The 17,715-nt window shown below is 35.3% G+C and overlaps 1 pseudogene; it reads right to left on the bottom strand.

Moving 5' to 3' along the window:
* Positions 1–3,694: 3,694 nt before the first annotated feature.
* Positions 3,695–13,996, bottom strand: LOC126721299 (proteasome subunit beta type-7-B-like; annotated as a pseudogene).
* Between the last annotated feature and the right edge of the window lie 3,719 nt (positions 13,997–17,715).

Here is a 17,715-nt window from a genome sequence, read left to right as displayed (position 1 = left end):
TCAAGGGAATATATTATATCTCCGTTAGGAGACTATGAATTCCATCTTGAGAATATATGTTCCATCAACACTAAATGTGGCTGCCCAACATACTGAGATTTTGACCGTTACTTTAGATCTTACTCCTGATATATCAAAGCAACCTATATTCCATGATCAAGTCCATTATTCTCTCAGGATTAAGAGTTCATGTTAATATGAGTCGTGAGATTTATTATTCAATTGACAGTTGTTACGAGAATAATAAATCTCACAACGGTTCAGTTCAATATGTTTTAACTCTTAAAACATATCAAAACATCAACTAGAAGTCACCACTTCCATGATCAAGACAAATCATCTTAGTTGATATGTTATAGTCTTCGCAGATGAAATGACCAATTTCTTCAAACTACGAACTATAATTCTGAGTTTACAAAAAACTTGTGATTTATATCTTCTGTGACTTTTCACATAAATCACATACAATGCATCTCATGGACTATATGATAATGTCTGAATATTCATGTTACCATTATTTCACATAATAATAAAACAACTTTATTAAACACAATATTAAGTCATACATAATGTCATACTTAATATTATACATAGCATCATTCAATAGGATTTAAGGGTACTAATCCTCATAGTTTTGTACATATTTAGCACTTATAACATGATTTTGTGATATTGTTTATATTCTTTTTCGGACTTTGTAGTTGATTTATGAACTAACTTGGTACTAATCAAGTGTGTGTTCTTGTTTTCTGTATTGTACCTATTTCTTTGTGTCTTGTGACTGGTTTTGCAGATGTCTCCCTTTAAGAAATCAATTGTTAAAGGGGGTAGTAGCAAAGGAAAAGAACCGGTGATTGATCTTGATAACTTCACTCCAAAGTCAAAGTAGACTTGATCATTGACAGGGTTCTATGATGCCGACAAATTCAGATCATATGCCGCATTTCAAGCCTATGAGAGCTATTTCAAAGATGTCCCCTTATTGGTTGAAAGGATGGTTGAGCAAGCGTCTTTTCTTGATACGTACATTCCAAAATGGTTTGCTACCAACGATTGGAACTACCTTCTAACTAGCCTTGACGAAACGTACGAACAAATGGTAAAGGAATTCTATGCGAATGCAATTTATGATGGGGATGAACTGAGATGTTGGGTTAGAGGAAAGGGCTTCACGGTGACACCTTCCTATCTTGCCATCATTTTGTACATCAACCAGCCAATGTTTCCAAAGCCACCGGTGTATAATGACTTGAACCCGAAGGCGAATGTGCTTCGGGAAACTTTAGGAGAAAACTTGGAGTTCTCTCCTAATGGGAAATCAGTTAGTGTTGCATCACTATCTCCCGAATTGAGGCTGCTCACAACAATTATGTTCCACAACCTCTATCCTCTCTCAAGCACCGAGTACATGAATCTTGGTTAGGCGTTATTCCTTCATGACTTGATCACTGATGAAGAGATCGATATTTGCTCTCATATCTTCCACATCTTGAGCAAAACTGCTGAGAGAACTGCCTCAAGGAAATACCTTCCTTTCTGTTGCCTCATCTCAAAAATTTTGAAGCTTAAAGGCGTTCGTCCATTGGAAGATGAATACCCATATCCTAAGCAAAGTCCAATCAACATCCGCACTCTCAATGCTAGCATCAGTCACACCTGAAAGGTAGCCAAGCAAAAGAGTCATACTCCTTATGGTAGTTCAAGCTCTAGCTCACATCCCTATGATGAGAAGTTAGACAACATTATGTTATCTGCCCAAGAAATCAGCACCAAGTTGTCCGAACTTGCATCTATCGTGCACACCCAACACACCCATTTTGACACAAAGTTCATGTCTCTCCAAACTCGATTGGACTAAATTCAAAGGAAGCTAAAGGAAGATGAAGACTAGCTATTCTATGACAAAAAGGGGGAGATGGTTAATGATAGGGGGACTATAATGATAGGGGGATAAAGAGCTAGATCAAAGGGGGAGCATTGGAGATGAAGATCAAGAGCAAGAAAAGCCTACATTTGATATTTTGTTTTATGTTTTTATTTACATTGCTTTCTTTTAAAGCTTTAAAGTACTTTAGTTTAAAACTTCAGTTTATCTTTAGTACTTTGTTTATGTATCCTTACTTTGTAGCTTTTTAAAATACTTTTAGATTATCTATGCATTATCTTTAGTACTCCACACTTGTGCCCTTGTTGAATCTTGTATCCTTAATGCAAATACCTTAGTATTTTGCATTGGTTTTGTGTTGGACACACAATTGATTTTTGCGTTGCTTTTAATTGCATTGCGTGTCCGGATGATCATTTACTAGCTAAATGTTCATTGTAGTCACTCTTTAATGACTGTTCTTGTTTGATCAAGTTATGCTTCATAGTTTATACCTTGTTAAACACCTTGATCGCATTTTACTTGTCCCTATACGTACCTTGTATTCAACTTGTCATAAACTTAATGAAAGTTTTGTTTGTGTGCGAGTGTTTCAGGATACAGGTGAATACAGTGCAAGTGCTTCACAACTTCTAGAATTAGGTATGAATGAGTTTTGCCATTGTTCCCAAACTCACATTTAAGTCTATAATCTGTTTTAGGGGTTTTATCACGAAATAGCCAATGGGGGAGATTGTAAAGTTGTTATTTACGACTGTTTTGTGTTGGCTTCAATTCCATGCCAAATTTGATTGTCAATCACGTTTACCTTGTATTTTATATGGGATTTTATTGTAAGGGTTGTGTGAGAGAGAGAGTGTGAAGACTCAAGATTTTATTGAAGACCAAGTGGATTTCGCGGGAAGATTCGCGAGAAGCGATCCCACGAAGTGAGCCACATGTAAAGCACATGACTGGAATGTGAAGAGTCATGACAACTGGTTTTTACGAGTAATTCATAGGTAAGGCCTTCCTGCGAAATACCCGCGAAACATTCTGTTTTGTTATTTTGGCATATCTGCTCCACCATGTCTTCACCCACACTATTTATACTCTCATTATCCACATATTGTAAGAAGTGCTTTTCAAAGAGAAACCCCTAGAAATTATCTTTGAAAGTTAGAGATTGTCATACCCACAATCATCTATACAATCCTTTGTGGTTTTTCTACTCTTACCTCTCCATATCCATATCCTTAAGAGGTTAATAACTCAAACACTTACCACATCTAATCTGAGTGTAAAGTAAGGTTTTGGTGCTACTGGGAAGCATTGGAAGAAGCCAATCGTTGGCAGAAATCGGGCTAAATTGCATGATCCGGAGAGCTAGAGAGACTTCGTCAAGTCAGTTGGTAGCAGGAGCTTGGAAAGCTCAAGTACATGGAGTAGACTAAGCTTGGAGGGTCTTTTGTTATTCGTGTACTCCAACTTATTCTCTAGTGGATCGATTTACCGCTTGGAGGGCAGCAGAGAGTTTTTTCACCGAGTTCTTTGGTTTCCTCTTCGATAACACGTCTCGATGTTATCTTGTGTTTGCATCCTTCTCCCCTACTCTTTCAGCTTTCATTTTATTGTTGATATTTCATAAATATGGCTTAGAGTAACTTTATTGTTTGTTCGCTCGCATTTACTCTTATTCCGTATTTAGTTTAAGTTTGAGTAAAAACAACCAAGCCGTAACTTTTAATTGAGAGTCTAAACAAGCTCTTGTGTGTTCACATAATTTTGAGCTTTCAGTTTTTTGTACTGCTCACAACTTACTCATTTTACTGCTCCTGTGTGATGGATTTCACTCTTCCATTGCATTTCCTCCCTCAATCACTCCCACCTTCTCCTTCAATGGAGTAATCTTGGTTAAGAAAACTTCTGTAAACATAGTAAAAGGAATATAATCAAATAGTCAGTAATGAATTTTACAAGAGTAAGCATCATATTTCTGAAACGAGGCAAGAGGTAAGGAGCTGAATATGTCAATCTCAGTCTTTGCTAAATTGAAGGAATGCAAATAAAATATACTAATAATGCAAGCTTCCTAGCAAGCATTAAAGATGAACCATCTAGAAAAGCAATACTTATATGCCACGAACAAGCTAAATTGCGCATTAATTTAACTGTGCCGACCAAAATCAGCCAGCCATAAAATTGAGCAAATACGCTAGGGATATAGTAAATGTATGTATAATAAATAAAGCGAGGGAGTATGGCACTAACCAGTCTTCTTAAATTAAGAAAAGCCTTTTGGATTGACATAGGTACGGGGATTAGGCAACAGATGGTTTCTAAGGTACTTCTTGTGCCCCTGTGGCAGCAGTATAAGAGGAGAAGAGACTTGCATCAGAATTAGATTAGGAATTACTTTTGCCCCAACATTTAAGCGGTGAAAACTTGCAAGGAACAACAAACCTTGGTTATCAATCAACATTGCTTCCACTTCCCAAATCATTAAATATACCAGAGCATATAGCTTCAACAAGAAGTTTGATTCCTTCGTCCCTCTGCAGTATATGAGGCCGAGAAAAAAGGTCAAGTGAGAAAACTAAATAAGCATTTCAGATACAATCAATACCGTTAAAGGAGAAAGCAGGTCATGCTAAAGCAGCCATGTTTGTCTCCTACAAGTCACTAGTTTCTTGAGATACTAAAATTTAGCCTCCTGATAGTTGTAATGGACACAACCATATGTAAATCATATTTGAAGATAGAGAGATAATTACTCATCATCATAATAGATGAACATTGAAGTGACAGTTGTATTGAAGTTGTCTAGTATCTTAACTACTACTACATCATTGTGAGCTCATCACACATTTAAAAAACTTTACAACCATAACATTTTGACTTACAGTCAGGCCTTCTTTGTACTTGGACTCGAACATGGCCATGGCAACAAGGGAACCAGATCCCATTGTTGCAAACGGTAGCGTGTCAGTTGATCAATGGGGATATATCTACCAAAATATAGGTTTCAACATTCAACCTTAAGAAATCAACTAATTATGAAAGCTAATATAAAAGGTTATTGCCAAATTAAACGCTTGAAACTAAACTCACAGTATGTAGATGAGGTCGAGTAACATCAACCCCACCACGAACCAGAGCAGCTGAAACATAGCCTTTGTAGCTGAAACCATATTCAGCCGTTAGAATTTTATGCCATATAACTAGATATAATTCAAGAAGTGTCTGAAACAAATAAACTGTTGGGAAATTTAGACCCCGGTTGATAGAACTAACAAGTTTTAAACCGAAATTGTTAATTAGATTTATTATAAATGAACTTGTTAAAACAAACTAACATCAATATCATGTCAATATCATGCACAACAGAAAAGTAAATAAGACAAGATATGATGACCCAAAAAAACCAATAAAACAAACTAGTTTCATAGTAAAAAACCTAGGGGGAAACCTTCTCGAAAAACGATTCACTATAATAAAGAGAAATTTCAGATCTATTATAAAACCTTTGTCCCTAAATTTTACAATCCTCGTAGATGAACTTACAGTAGAAGCCTTTTACTACTTCAGAACCTCTGAACTCTTCAATATGTGAACGCCACCCTTTTGCACGGATCCCAATACGTGACTAACCAATGATGCACGACACCAGTACATAACTAACTCACCAACTTGAAGAAGATTGTTAATTGCAAAGTTCTTCACTTTATCAACAATAAAGATCAAGAAGCACTTGATTACAAGACCTTAAGGTGTAAAGAAGCTATAGCTTCTTTTAGAGAGAATAAGGCACTCGGTCACCTTTTGCATGTGTTCTTCTCGTATTCTCTTATGTGATGGCCTTTAAAATAAGCCTTATATATGTCTAGGATTGTGAGAAAAGAAACCCTACATGTACATGTCAACATGGGCCAAAAATCAGATTTGGAAATTCTGATTTCGTAGATCTCAATAAATATTTCTGTCGAGCTTTTGTCATTAAACCTCGATAGATATTATCTGTCTAGCTATCTGTCAAGAATCTATCCAGTTTTAATGAACAGTTTTTCTTCACTTGTTTCTTGGCCCAATCTTTATGGCTTTAATACTTGGCTTGAATGACATGTTTCTTGAAGTACTAAACCCATCCTAGATCTACCCAATTACAAGTAAAGTACATTTTGTTAAAGGATTAGCCAATTCAACATGACATATGTTCTAACAAGTTCCACAAATGTCTTAACAATCTCACCATTTGGCAATCCGAGACAAAACCACAACAAACAAATGAAGTATGAGAGAAGTCACAAATCACTCAACTCATAATCACTTGTTGAATACAATAAAATCTAATCCTAACACAACTCTTGAAAAATTTTGCAAGAAGAGAGTTCATGGCATGATAGATTTTGACAACCTGTCTTTCGGAAACACTTTAAAAAAAACTTATCAAGGTATCTTAGTGTGAAACAAAAATGAAAGATTGCATATATAAAGAAACATGTATACAAGGAGAGAAAAGAAACAAAACATGTAGAGGTAGGTGAAGAAGACATACATCATCATCATCATCATCATAGATATATATATATATATATATATATATCAAAGATAAGCAAAATGTATGTAAAAATGGTCACAAGACCGGTGTACAAAAAGCTAAAAGAAGCTCCTACAACAACAAGGAGGTAAACACTCCCTCTAACAAGATGAAACACAACTTCCCCTTACAAGGGAATGTATTTCTCCCCCTAACATGTAGAGACTTTAAAAGAAATCACATTTTCTCCCTCTTTTTATCATGGTTGACAAAGGGTACTAGAAGCTATAAAACTTCACCCGAGAAACAAAGATGATCAAGGGAGCAAAAGGAATCCATATAAATGCATGAATGTAATGAAACAAGATGCTATGGATGACAAGTGTTAGGACATATGTGATTCAATGTTAGGAACATATGTCAATATTTTATGTAGTTGGCTAATCCTTTGACAAAACGTACTTTACTTGTAGTTTGGTAGATCTAGGATGAGTTTAATGCTTCAAGAAATAAGGTTTCAAGTTCAAGTGTTAAAGTCATGCAAGTCTGTCCAAGAATCAAGGAAGAAAGTGCAGGATTTTAAAACTTGACAGCTAGCTCGACAACTAGCATCTATCGAGGTTTACAAGCTGCTGAAGCCCGTGGCTCGATAGCTAGCTCAAAAGATAGGGTATCTGTCGAGGTTTATGAAGTTCAGTTTTTCAAGTTGATTTTCATCCAATCCATGAGTGTATGTTTGAGTTTTCTTTTCTCACAATCCTAAATATATATAAGGATTATTTTAAGGGATGAAACAGGTGACACAAGTTGCACAAGAGCACAATTCCACAAGTGTGAAGAAGAGTGTGACCGGAAACCTAGTTTGCCTTAGTTCTTAAAGAAGCTGCTGTGTTTGTACACCGTAGGGTTTTGTGACCAAGCAACTTCATGATCTTCATTGTCTGGATGAACTGAAGAACTTTGCAACTAACATCCTTCTTAAGTTGGTGATCAAGTCACGTACTGGGATCCGCACAATTGGTTAGTCACGTACTAGGAGCCATGCATTGAAAATGAAAGATTGTCACTACAGAACAAGTCCAATTGAGTATTGGGGTAAATGTTCAACTGTAGGTTGGTATAAGGTACTGGGATTCCTTTACTTGTAATCGCTTGTTTTGATAGTAGTGGATTCTCAGGAGTAGTAACCTTAAAATCACCCGATGGGGTTTTTGCCGTATAGGCTTTCCCCATTCGTAAACAAATCACCGTGTCAATTTATTTTTCACTACATACTTTAGTTAATTGGTGATTTATTTAGGCTGCTACATACAATTGCATGTTAATTTGATTAATTAATAAACTTGGCTAATTAATCAATTAATTCATCACAAGAGGTCAATACGTTTTTGGCCTATCAACAAAATAAAAGAAAGATGCAAAAACATGTGAAAAACAATGCATGCAAGTGGGTCTCGACAGATCGAGAAGCTATCGAGCTGCTATTGAGCAGAAGCTAACCTCGATGGATCGAGAATCTGTCGAGAATTTATCAGCCAGACAGAAAGTTTCTCGATGGATCGAAAAGCTATCGAGAAGAACTCTAGATATCTCGATGGATCGAAATTGCGTTAACTTCTGTCGAGAGAAGGAGAAAAAGGGGCTCAGTAGATGCGAATCTGTCGAGGATCTGTTGAGAAGCTATCGAGCTTGATAAAAACAAGTTTTTCAAAGAAAGGAAAAACATATAAAGATGAATGTATCAAGCAAGCTACTCAGCCAAAGATCCAATCATCATGTTAAGCTTTCAAAAACATCTCTCAACAAGAAAAATGCAAAGCATACATAGATCCAAAACACACACACACACTAAACAAGTCTAACCAATTTTATATTTTCAAAAAAGTCAAGACAGTTTAATGAGCATACATTAACACATGTTCAACTCCTAGAAACACGCTTGCAACCATATTTAAAAGCATTTTGATTCTTTTTGCTTTTTTTTTTTTTCTGTACATATTTTTTTCTTTTGAGTATATCATGCATGGGCATATAAGAGAGAAAAGAAATACTCAATTATGTTAAGCTTTAACATTGCACTTTTACCATGTCGAAGCATACAGATGTTATTTCATGATTGGTGGATAATAGTGGTAAGATAGTTATTTATGCCTTTTTCTTAGGATTTTTTTAGTTCTTCCCGTCAAAAAGAGTGATACGAGTGTTAAGTACAAGAGATTACTTAATCTTACTCATCACAAACACGAGCCACAAAGCTCACTTGCTTAGTTGTGCATAGAGATGCTCGTCTAAGCTACAAAAGATACAAAGTTTAGAAAATTTTGTTTCAATGGCCATCCAAAGTACACAAGTACCAATGTACACAAACACACTATTTTTATATTTTTTTTCTTTTTTGATTTTAGAAAACTTTATTTCAATGGCCATCCAAGGTACACAAGTACCAATATACAAAAACACACCATTTTTGTATTTTTTTTCCCCTTTTTTATTTGAAAACAAAATAAAATAAAAACTAAAAAACCAAACAAAAACAGACAAACAACATGAATGCATGAAAGAAAGATGTGGATGCATGAAAGCATGATTCCAAAAGCAGATAAGAAATCAAGCAAAGAGAGTCCTACTTTAGATAGAAAAAAATTAAAGTAGAGGATAAATAGTAAAGACAATTAAGTCTTAGGCTCCTTTCTCACCCACACAGCACGAGTCTTTGGCCGTGAAGATGAAAAAGCACGTGTCCTAGTATGTCTACTAAGGGACATAAAAGAATTAGAATTCTCTTGAAATTGAGTTAAAAAGCTCAAAGCTTTTAAAACTCTCCAAACAAAGGTATAAGTCCTTGAGAGGAAACCTGTGACCGTTTAGACACTTGCTTTTGAGGATACAACTTAAAGCAATTAGGACGAATGTATCCAGAAACACCACAATGGTGACAAACATAAGGTCTAACAAAGGATTTAGAATTAGACAAATCAGTTATGGATTTCATACCTTTATCACCTTTCTTAGATTGAGGCACAAAGACAGTCCTTGATCCAGAAGCTGTGGAAGAGGAGGGGCTAGAGGAAACAGCATATCCTAAGCCAGTCTTATCAGAACTAGGTTTTTGAGCATTCAAAACCTCATCAAGTTTTACACTAAACATCCTCTCCATTTGAGTTCTAGCTTGACTAAGCTCAACCTCGAGATTCTTAAACTTCTTTTCCAATGAGGTGTTCTCCACAACAAAAGTCTCAACTAACCTTGTAATCTCATCTAGTTTGACTAACAGATTAAATTTTTCAATTTTTACCTCATTAAGCTCTTTTCTACAAGGATGAGAAGTCTTTTCAGATTTTTTAAATTTAGTGCATAGCTTATCATAGGCTTCCTGAAGGGTCAACTTCTTGGGTACTTCATCATCAAAAGAATCCTCACTGTCACTAGCACTCTCTACAATCACCTTATCAGTTGTGGCAGCAAAAGCCATAAAGTGACCACATTCATCCACATACTCATCAGAAGAGTCATTCTTAGTATCACTCCAAGTAGCAACTAACCCTTTTATCTTTTAACTTCTTGGTCTTTTCCTTCATAAGGTAGTTTGGGTACTCTATCCTCATATGACCAATACCTTTGCACTCATGGCATTGGATAAAGGGTTTCTCAATCTTACCCTTCCTAGAGGATTTAGATTTCCTAGGCGGTTTGTCCTTATCCTTTTTCCTATATTGAAGAAGCTTGATAATCTCATTAGCTATGAAGGTTAGATCCTCATCCTCATCATCATCTTTATCTTCATCTTTGCTTTTATCTTCATTTTTAGAGTCATCAATCTCTTCCTCTATATCCTTAAGAGCCAAGTTTCTATTCTTTCCATATTTTCCCATTAAACCTAATCCCATCTCATAGGTTTGAAGGTTCCCTACAAGCTTAGTCAAAGGAATTTGATCAATGTCCTTCATTTCTTCAATGGCAGTGATCTTGGCATGGAATCTTTCAGGTAAGGACCTAAGGATTTTCCTAACAATTTTGGATTTTGCTATAGATTCTCCAAGGTTAAAGGCAGAATTCACAATATCATTGTGTTTAGCATAGAACTCATCAAAGGTTTCATCCTCCTCCATAGGTAGTCTTTACTGCCTTGGTACCTTCATAGGTAGTCTCAAGAATGGTCCATGCTTCCTTGGCAACTTCAATGGATGATATTTTCTTGAATTCCTCATTGGTCACCCCACTAAACAAAGCATTCAAGGCCCTAATGTTGAAATTTGCCATTTTGATTATTGCTTCATCCCAATCCACCGATGCTTCCTTTGGCTTAATCCAGCCAACTTCAACAACTTGCCATACTTTTTCACCTAGAGCCTGCAAAAAAACTTTCATACGAACTTTCCAGTATGCATAATTAGTGCCATTAAATAAAGGAGGAATCAATAGAGATTGTATACGATCCATGACAACAGGGGGTCAAGGATCACACTCAGAAAATTAATCCAATCAGAGTGTTCCCGTTCTGATACCACTTGTTGGGAAATTTAGACTTCGGTTGATAGAATTAACAAGTTTTAAACCCAAGTTATTAATTAGATTTATTATGAATAAACTTGTTAAAACAAACTAACATCAATATCATGCACAACGGAAAAGTGAATAAGGCAAGATATGATGACCCAGGAAAACCAATGAAACAAACTAGTTTCACAGTAAAAAACCTAAGGGAAACCTTCCCGAAAAGCAATTCACTATAGTAAAGAGAAGTTTTAGACCTAGTACAAAACCATTATCCCTAGACTCTACAATCCCCGTAAATGAACTTATAATAGAAACCTTCTACCATTTTAGAATCTCTGAACTCTTCAATATATAAACGCCATCCTTTTGCACATATCCCAGTACGTAACTAACCAATAATGCATGGCTCCCAGTACATGACTAACTCACCAACTTAAAGAAGATTGTTGGCTACAAAGTTCTTCACGTCATCAACAGTGAAGTTCAAGAAGCACTTGGTTACAAAACCCTAAGGCGCAAAGATGCAGTAACTTCTTTCAGGGAGAATAAGGCATTCAGTCACCTTTTGCATGTGTTCTCCTTGTATTCTCTTATGTGACGGCCTTTAAAATAAGTTTTATATATGTCTAGGGTTGTGAAAAAAGAAACCCTACACGTACATGTCAACATGGGCCGAAAATCAGATCTGAAAATTCTGATTTCCTAGATCTCGATAGATATTTCTGCGGAGCTTCTGTCGAGCTTTCTTCATTAAACCTTGATAGATATTATCTGTCGAGCTATCTGTCGAGAATCTGTCCAACTATAATGAACAGTTTTTTTTAACTTGTTTCTTGGTCCAATCTTCATGGCTTTAATACTTGGCTTGAACAACATGTTTCTTGAAGTACTTAACCCATCCTAGATCTACCCAATTACAAGTAAAATGCGTTTTGTCAAAGGATTAACCAATTCAACATGACATATGTTCTAACTAGTTCCATATATGTCCTAACGTAAACTTATTTCTCATGAAGGGTCAATGTTGTAATAACCCTTGATTCTCAACCAGTATGGTAGCGATGCAGTTGTAGCTGTGACCCTAAAATCTGAAATTTTAGTTCCTTTTTTGCTCTCATAATAAATCTAATAAGCAATCAAACATGTTATATCAGACCCTGATTTAGAAACCCTATGCTTCAACAAGTCTATATCAACAGCTACCCTACCAAGTTTAAGACCTCTGGGCCCTTAACTCTGGTGGTAAGAAAACAAGTTAGGGCAGTATTGGGGTTTCTTAGTTCTTAGTTTTTATGAAGATCACAATTTTCAAGCTTTCCAGATCTAAACCTAAGTTTTTATTCCCCCTTATCAGCTATAAGTTCAAGTGCAAAGTGCAAACTAATTAATTAGCATTTAACTTTAAATTAATCACCTCGAGGAAACAGTATCCATAGATAACCCCAAAATATTTGGGGTTAAAGCTTTGTTTTTTTTTTTTTAATTTAATTTTTATAATTATGTTTAATATCTAATGTTGTACAACTTTCTCACACACCCAAATGACTCAAGCCCATAAATTTACAATCTTTCCAGATAAAAAACAAGCAGCTATAAGTTCAAGTGCAAACTAAGTAATTAGCATTTAATTACAAAATAATCACCTAGAAGAAATAGAATCCAAGTAACTATGTCAAATGTCTGACCTTGAACAACTTTCTCACACCCAAATAGCTCAAGCCCACAAATTTTCAAGCTTTCCATATCAAAACCCAAAATTTTTTCCCCAGTCAGCCATATTTGGTCCTTAAAATTTTATCTAATTTTTCTAATGTTTCAAAAATAAAAATTGACTGGCATATAGCATGCATTTTAATCTAATGGCATATATCATGCATTTTGTTTAAAGTTGCATTTAGAAGGATGCCATGGTTCAAACTTAGTGTACCTAGTCCACGAGACCACCACTCATCGGTACCTCGTTCCGCTTAGGGAATGTTCTTCAATTATGCCCCTCTTGGTTACAAAACCCGCATTGCACCTTCCTCCCCCCCTCCTTCCATGGTATGGTTCTCGATTGTTTCCTACCCTCGTCCATCTCATTCCTGATTCGTGTTGAGACAGGGTGACATTTCTCTAGGATCAATTGGGGGTTAGGGACGACCTTTCGAGTTTCTTTAGGATCTGGCCATGATAATCTATCTTTCAATGCAAGGAAAACGTGAGCATAGCTACGGAACAGTGCGTTCACACTATAGTATGGGTTAAGGTACTACTCTGCATCATGTCGATACCTAATACAAACTACAATGACATGTGAACGTGGTATTTTGTACAGTTTCCATTTCTGACATATGCAAGTTCTCTATAGCAGATTAACTCCATGTGTGTGATCCCCCCCACCAGCAGACGCTAGATTATGCAGTGTATCTACTTGATATGATTGCTGTTGCGTGCTCAATCTCATCACCCTGTGATGCTCTGCCTTCTCCTTATTTCTCATAAAGATATCCAGGGCATATTTACACCATTTTTTCCTCGAATTCAACTGCACTATGCTCTTATTGCGACGATCATCGAAGTAAGCATTCAGTTTGAACCACGTGTATTTCACCATTGTCGTAATGGGCAGGCTGCGAGCACCCTTTAGAACACCATTGAAGCACTCGGAGACGTTTGTAGTCATCGCCCAACGGTAACCCTTGATCGAAAGCTAGTGCCCATTTGTCTTTAGGCACATCCTTAAGATATTGGTGTGCATCTTGGTTGACATTTTCAATTAATTCAAAAGTGGCAATGAATTTTCGCTCTTGGGTAGCACTTGTTGCCCTCTATACTAGATTCTTCAAAGTTTCATTGTTTCATCTAATGTTTACGTTACTACATAGATGACGAAGGTAGTAATGATGTTTTGTCATGGGAAGCTGCAAATAGTCTCGACTAGTGTCTCTAAAGATTGCTTGTATCCTAGGGTGTCTGTCAGATATGATGCACAGATCACTCCGGTTGGTAACATACCTTCTTATACAAGCCAAGAACCAACCCCTAGTCTCTGTGCTCTCGCTCTCGACAACGGCGAAGGTTAGTGGATAAATCTTATTATTAGGATATGTCGCCATTGCAATCATCAATTTCCCTTTATATTTTCCATAGAGGTGAGTTTCATCAATGTTGATCACAAGCCTACTGTAATACCCAAAAAAAATAAATAAATAAATAAAAAGGAGGGGTATTTAAGTAAATCTTTTGTGGGGTCAATTTTATAATTAATATTACTAAGGAAGATTTTAGAAAACTAGGTTGAAACCCTAGCTATATATAAGCTAATTAAGTTAATGTATAATGATAGATTTTTTTGAAGGAGGACTTCTGATTTTGTTCAAGTAGAGAAAGATTGACGGCACACTTGAGGTAAGAGCCTAAGAATCTCTTTCTCGTCAAATCTAAGCTTTATTTGTAATTAGAGCATTTTTTTTTTATGTGGGTATTTTGGCGAGTAGTAAAACTATTTAATTATTCAAGAGTTTGATGCAAACGAAGAAAACTTTGAATTTATTTTCAATATACTAGACGCTACTACTACAGAAAATTTACGCTGTTAAGCCACAAATTTTCTTTTAAGGGGTTAGATGTTTTGCACAGACTTTCTTTGAATAACAGTACCAAACTAGGGGATTTGATGAAAAAGAAAAACCTGTTGCACGGCTTGCACCTAGCTTTAAGTTCTGACATGCCATCATGAAAAAAAAAAAAAAAAAAAAAGGAAGCTGTAATGTAAGTGCAGCACTTGAAGGATGGCCCACGTCCTTGTCTTTCCTAGTGTGACATAATACTAGGTGCTATAGCCTTACCTTTCAAGGCATTAATGGTGGAAGAATAAATAAATATATATATATATATATATAGAAAAATATTACGATTAGGTGGAATTTTGGTGTAAGATAAGTGGATAGATATTGGATATGTTTAGTAGTCTCTCTTCTGGCCGGATACCATTATAAGTCCTTTTTAAATTATTTGATTATTCAGTAAAATTATTTGAAAATTGTTTTAAGTGATATCTAAGAATTTTAGAAGAAGTGTTAGGGAGAAGTTCCTTTTGGTATGGCTTTTGGAGGTAAGTAACCTTATCCTAATTAGGTTTTATTTTGCTTATATTAATGTATTTTTAACTACTGAACATTGTTTATAATTGTGAGAATTTTTATTTCTATTGTATTACTAATTTCAAGTAAACGATTATTACAAATATATTTTAATACTAAGTATATGATTTTTATATACATGCTTGAATAAGATATATTTTTGTTAGAAAATATAATTTCATATATATGATTATGAACAATCTAACTGTGAATTTATTTTGATACCCAGCCAATAGGGGTTATTCATTGGTACTCTGATACCAAAACCAATGTGGGTTATTCATTGGTGCTCTGATACCCAGCCAATGGGGGATATTCATTGGTATTTTGATACTCAAACCAATGGAGGTTATTCATTGGTACTCTGATACCCAGCCAATGGGAGTCATTCATTGGTACTCTAATGCCCAGTCACGAAGATATCGCGTGACCATATTCATAAGATTGTTAAGAATATGAATTACATTTGAATATTTAAACTATTTTGAGTCATTAAAACTGCTTATGTATTTTTGGAACCTATTGTAAGTTATAGCTTTGATATATGGAAAACTGACTACTTTCTAAACCATCTATGATATATTTGTAAGATTAAAGTATGTGACTTATTTGCAACTTATTATTTTAAGACTATGAAACTTCTTTAGTTATTTTTGAAAACCCATAGTATATCATAACTTTTGAAGACTCATATTATATCTTATTACTTTACAGATCTATTGCTATCTCCAGTCATGGGGATATAGTGTGACCATAGTTATAAGATTGTTAAGAATATGAATTATGTTTGAATATTTGAACTATTTTGAGTCTTTAAAACTACATATGTGATTTTAGAAATGTTTGAGTATTTGAACTATTTTAAGTCACTAAAACTGCTTGTGTTTTTGGAACCTATTGTAAGTTATAGCTTTTGATATATGGAAACTGACCCTTTTCTAAACCATCCATGATATATTTGTAAGATTATAGTATGTGATCTATGTGCAACTTATTATTTTAAGACTACGAAACTTCTTCGGTACTTTGAAAACACATAGTATATTATAACTTTGAAAACACATATTACATCTTATACTTTACAAATCTATTGCTTGATAGAACTTATTAGGATTTGGTTACTTATTGAGTTGTCAGCTCACCCCTTTTTCCCCTCCAGTTTCAGATTGTGAAGAATAGCAAGTTTTTGGGAGTTTTGATGTTGTGTTGTGAGCATAAAAAAGAAGCTTAATGATTTTGGGATTGGATGGTTTTTTGATAGTTTTATATTTATTGGCCAATTGGCATTATGTACATGAGGTTTGGATTTTGTTCCTATTAAATTATTGGAGATCTATTCATAAAGAAATTGTAGAGGTATTTTGGATTTATTTGTCTTAATTTTTGAAGATAAATTTTAGTTGCTAAGAAGGCCTTACACACTTGTAGGATGCTTACTTTATAAGCATGCGGTAGTTGTCACGTGCCTATCTTTATAGTTGGGTTGGGGGCATGACACCTACAATGCTTGAACCCAACAATAGACGAACAAAATGCCCAAAATACGGACTTGAATGTACAGGTTCCCCATTCGTAATTATTGTCCACTAGTAACTTATACTTTGTACTCGTACTTGCATCCTTAATCCTACCAAAAAACACAGCAACTTTGCATACGACTCCTTAAAATCCCCATATATAGCTACAACGGCCTTTTGTTTGGCATCCCATACCTTGTAGGTGAACCATAATGATTAGTTAGAAATGAACACAAGTTAAATAATTAAAGTTGAAGAAAACAAATGAAGACTTGTATGGCTATAAGATGAAGATAATATTTCTTTCTCTTTCCTTTATTGCTTTTTCTTGTTTTCTTTTTACTAAAACTATAGATGCTTGTTTAATCGGAATGTCAAGAATGAAGATGCTTATCAGATATGATCTGTGTGTCACATGCACTTAGTGATTCACAAAACCTTTAGTGTGTCACATGCATTAGTGATTCATGAAACAAGTTGCTACCATATACTTCAAATCACCACCTACCCTTGATTTCTTTGACCAAATCATAAACAATGCACTGGAATGTCACAAAAAAAAAAAAAAACTCTATCTTTGCCCGGAGTAATAAAACTTACACTACAGAGAAGAGCAAGTGTTTCTTTCCAGAATTTCAGGGGCCTTGTATTTACAAGGCTCAAGAGATCATTGTTAACCATTGCAGAAACAACCTAAAAATGAAACCCCCATGTATGAAAGAGACATTATAAATACATTGTTAATAATCGATTGATAAGATAAAAAATATTTATCTCCAATCGTTTTACATAGCTTCATATGTTCATCAAAGTAAAATGAGGCTATTCAAGATAAATAAACTACCTTTAGGTAAGGTGATCGACTAATCTTAAAGTATTGATCCCGTGTGCTCTCCCAAAAGGATGCACCGCCAACATGAGCAATAACCAAAGCATCAACCATTTTATTTGCAGACATGCACTGTGCAATTGCCCCCTTGTTATCTCCAACAATTAAGCACTTTGGACAGTGATGAAACACAAGATCGTCAGCAAGAGTGGGCAGATGGAACCCTTCGTAGCGCGAGAGAGTATGCCTAATGATGGTCACCGGTGTGGTGCCTGCCACAACGTCTCCGATGCCTAAGTTAGAATAATGAACAAAAAACCAAGAATCAGAATATGCTCTCAAAATGT

The sequence above is a fragment of the Quercus robur genome, chromosome 4 (assembly GCF_932294415.1).
Source record: "Quercus robur chromosome 4, dhQueRobu3.1, whole genome shotgun sequence".
Taxonomy (NCBI): Eukaryota; Viridiplantae; Streptophyta; class Magnoliopsida; order Fagales; family Fagaceae; genus Quercus; species Quercus robur.
Note: the sequence above shows the minus strand (reverse complement) of the source record. Positions and strands in the feature narration are given on the sequence as shown.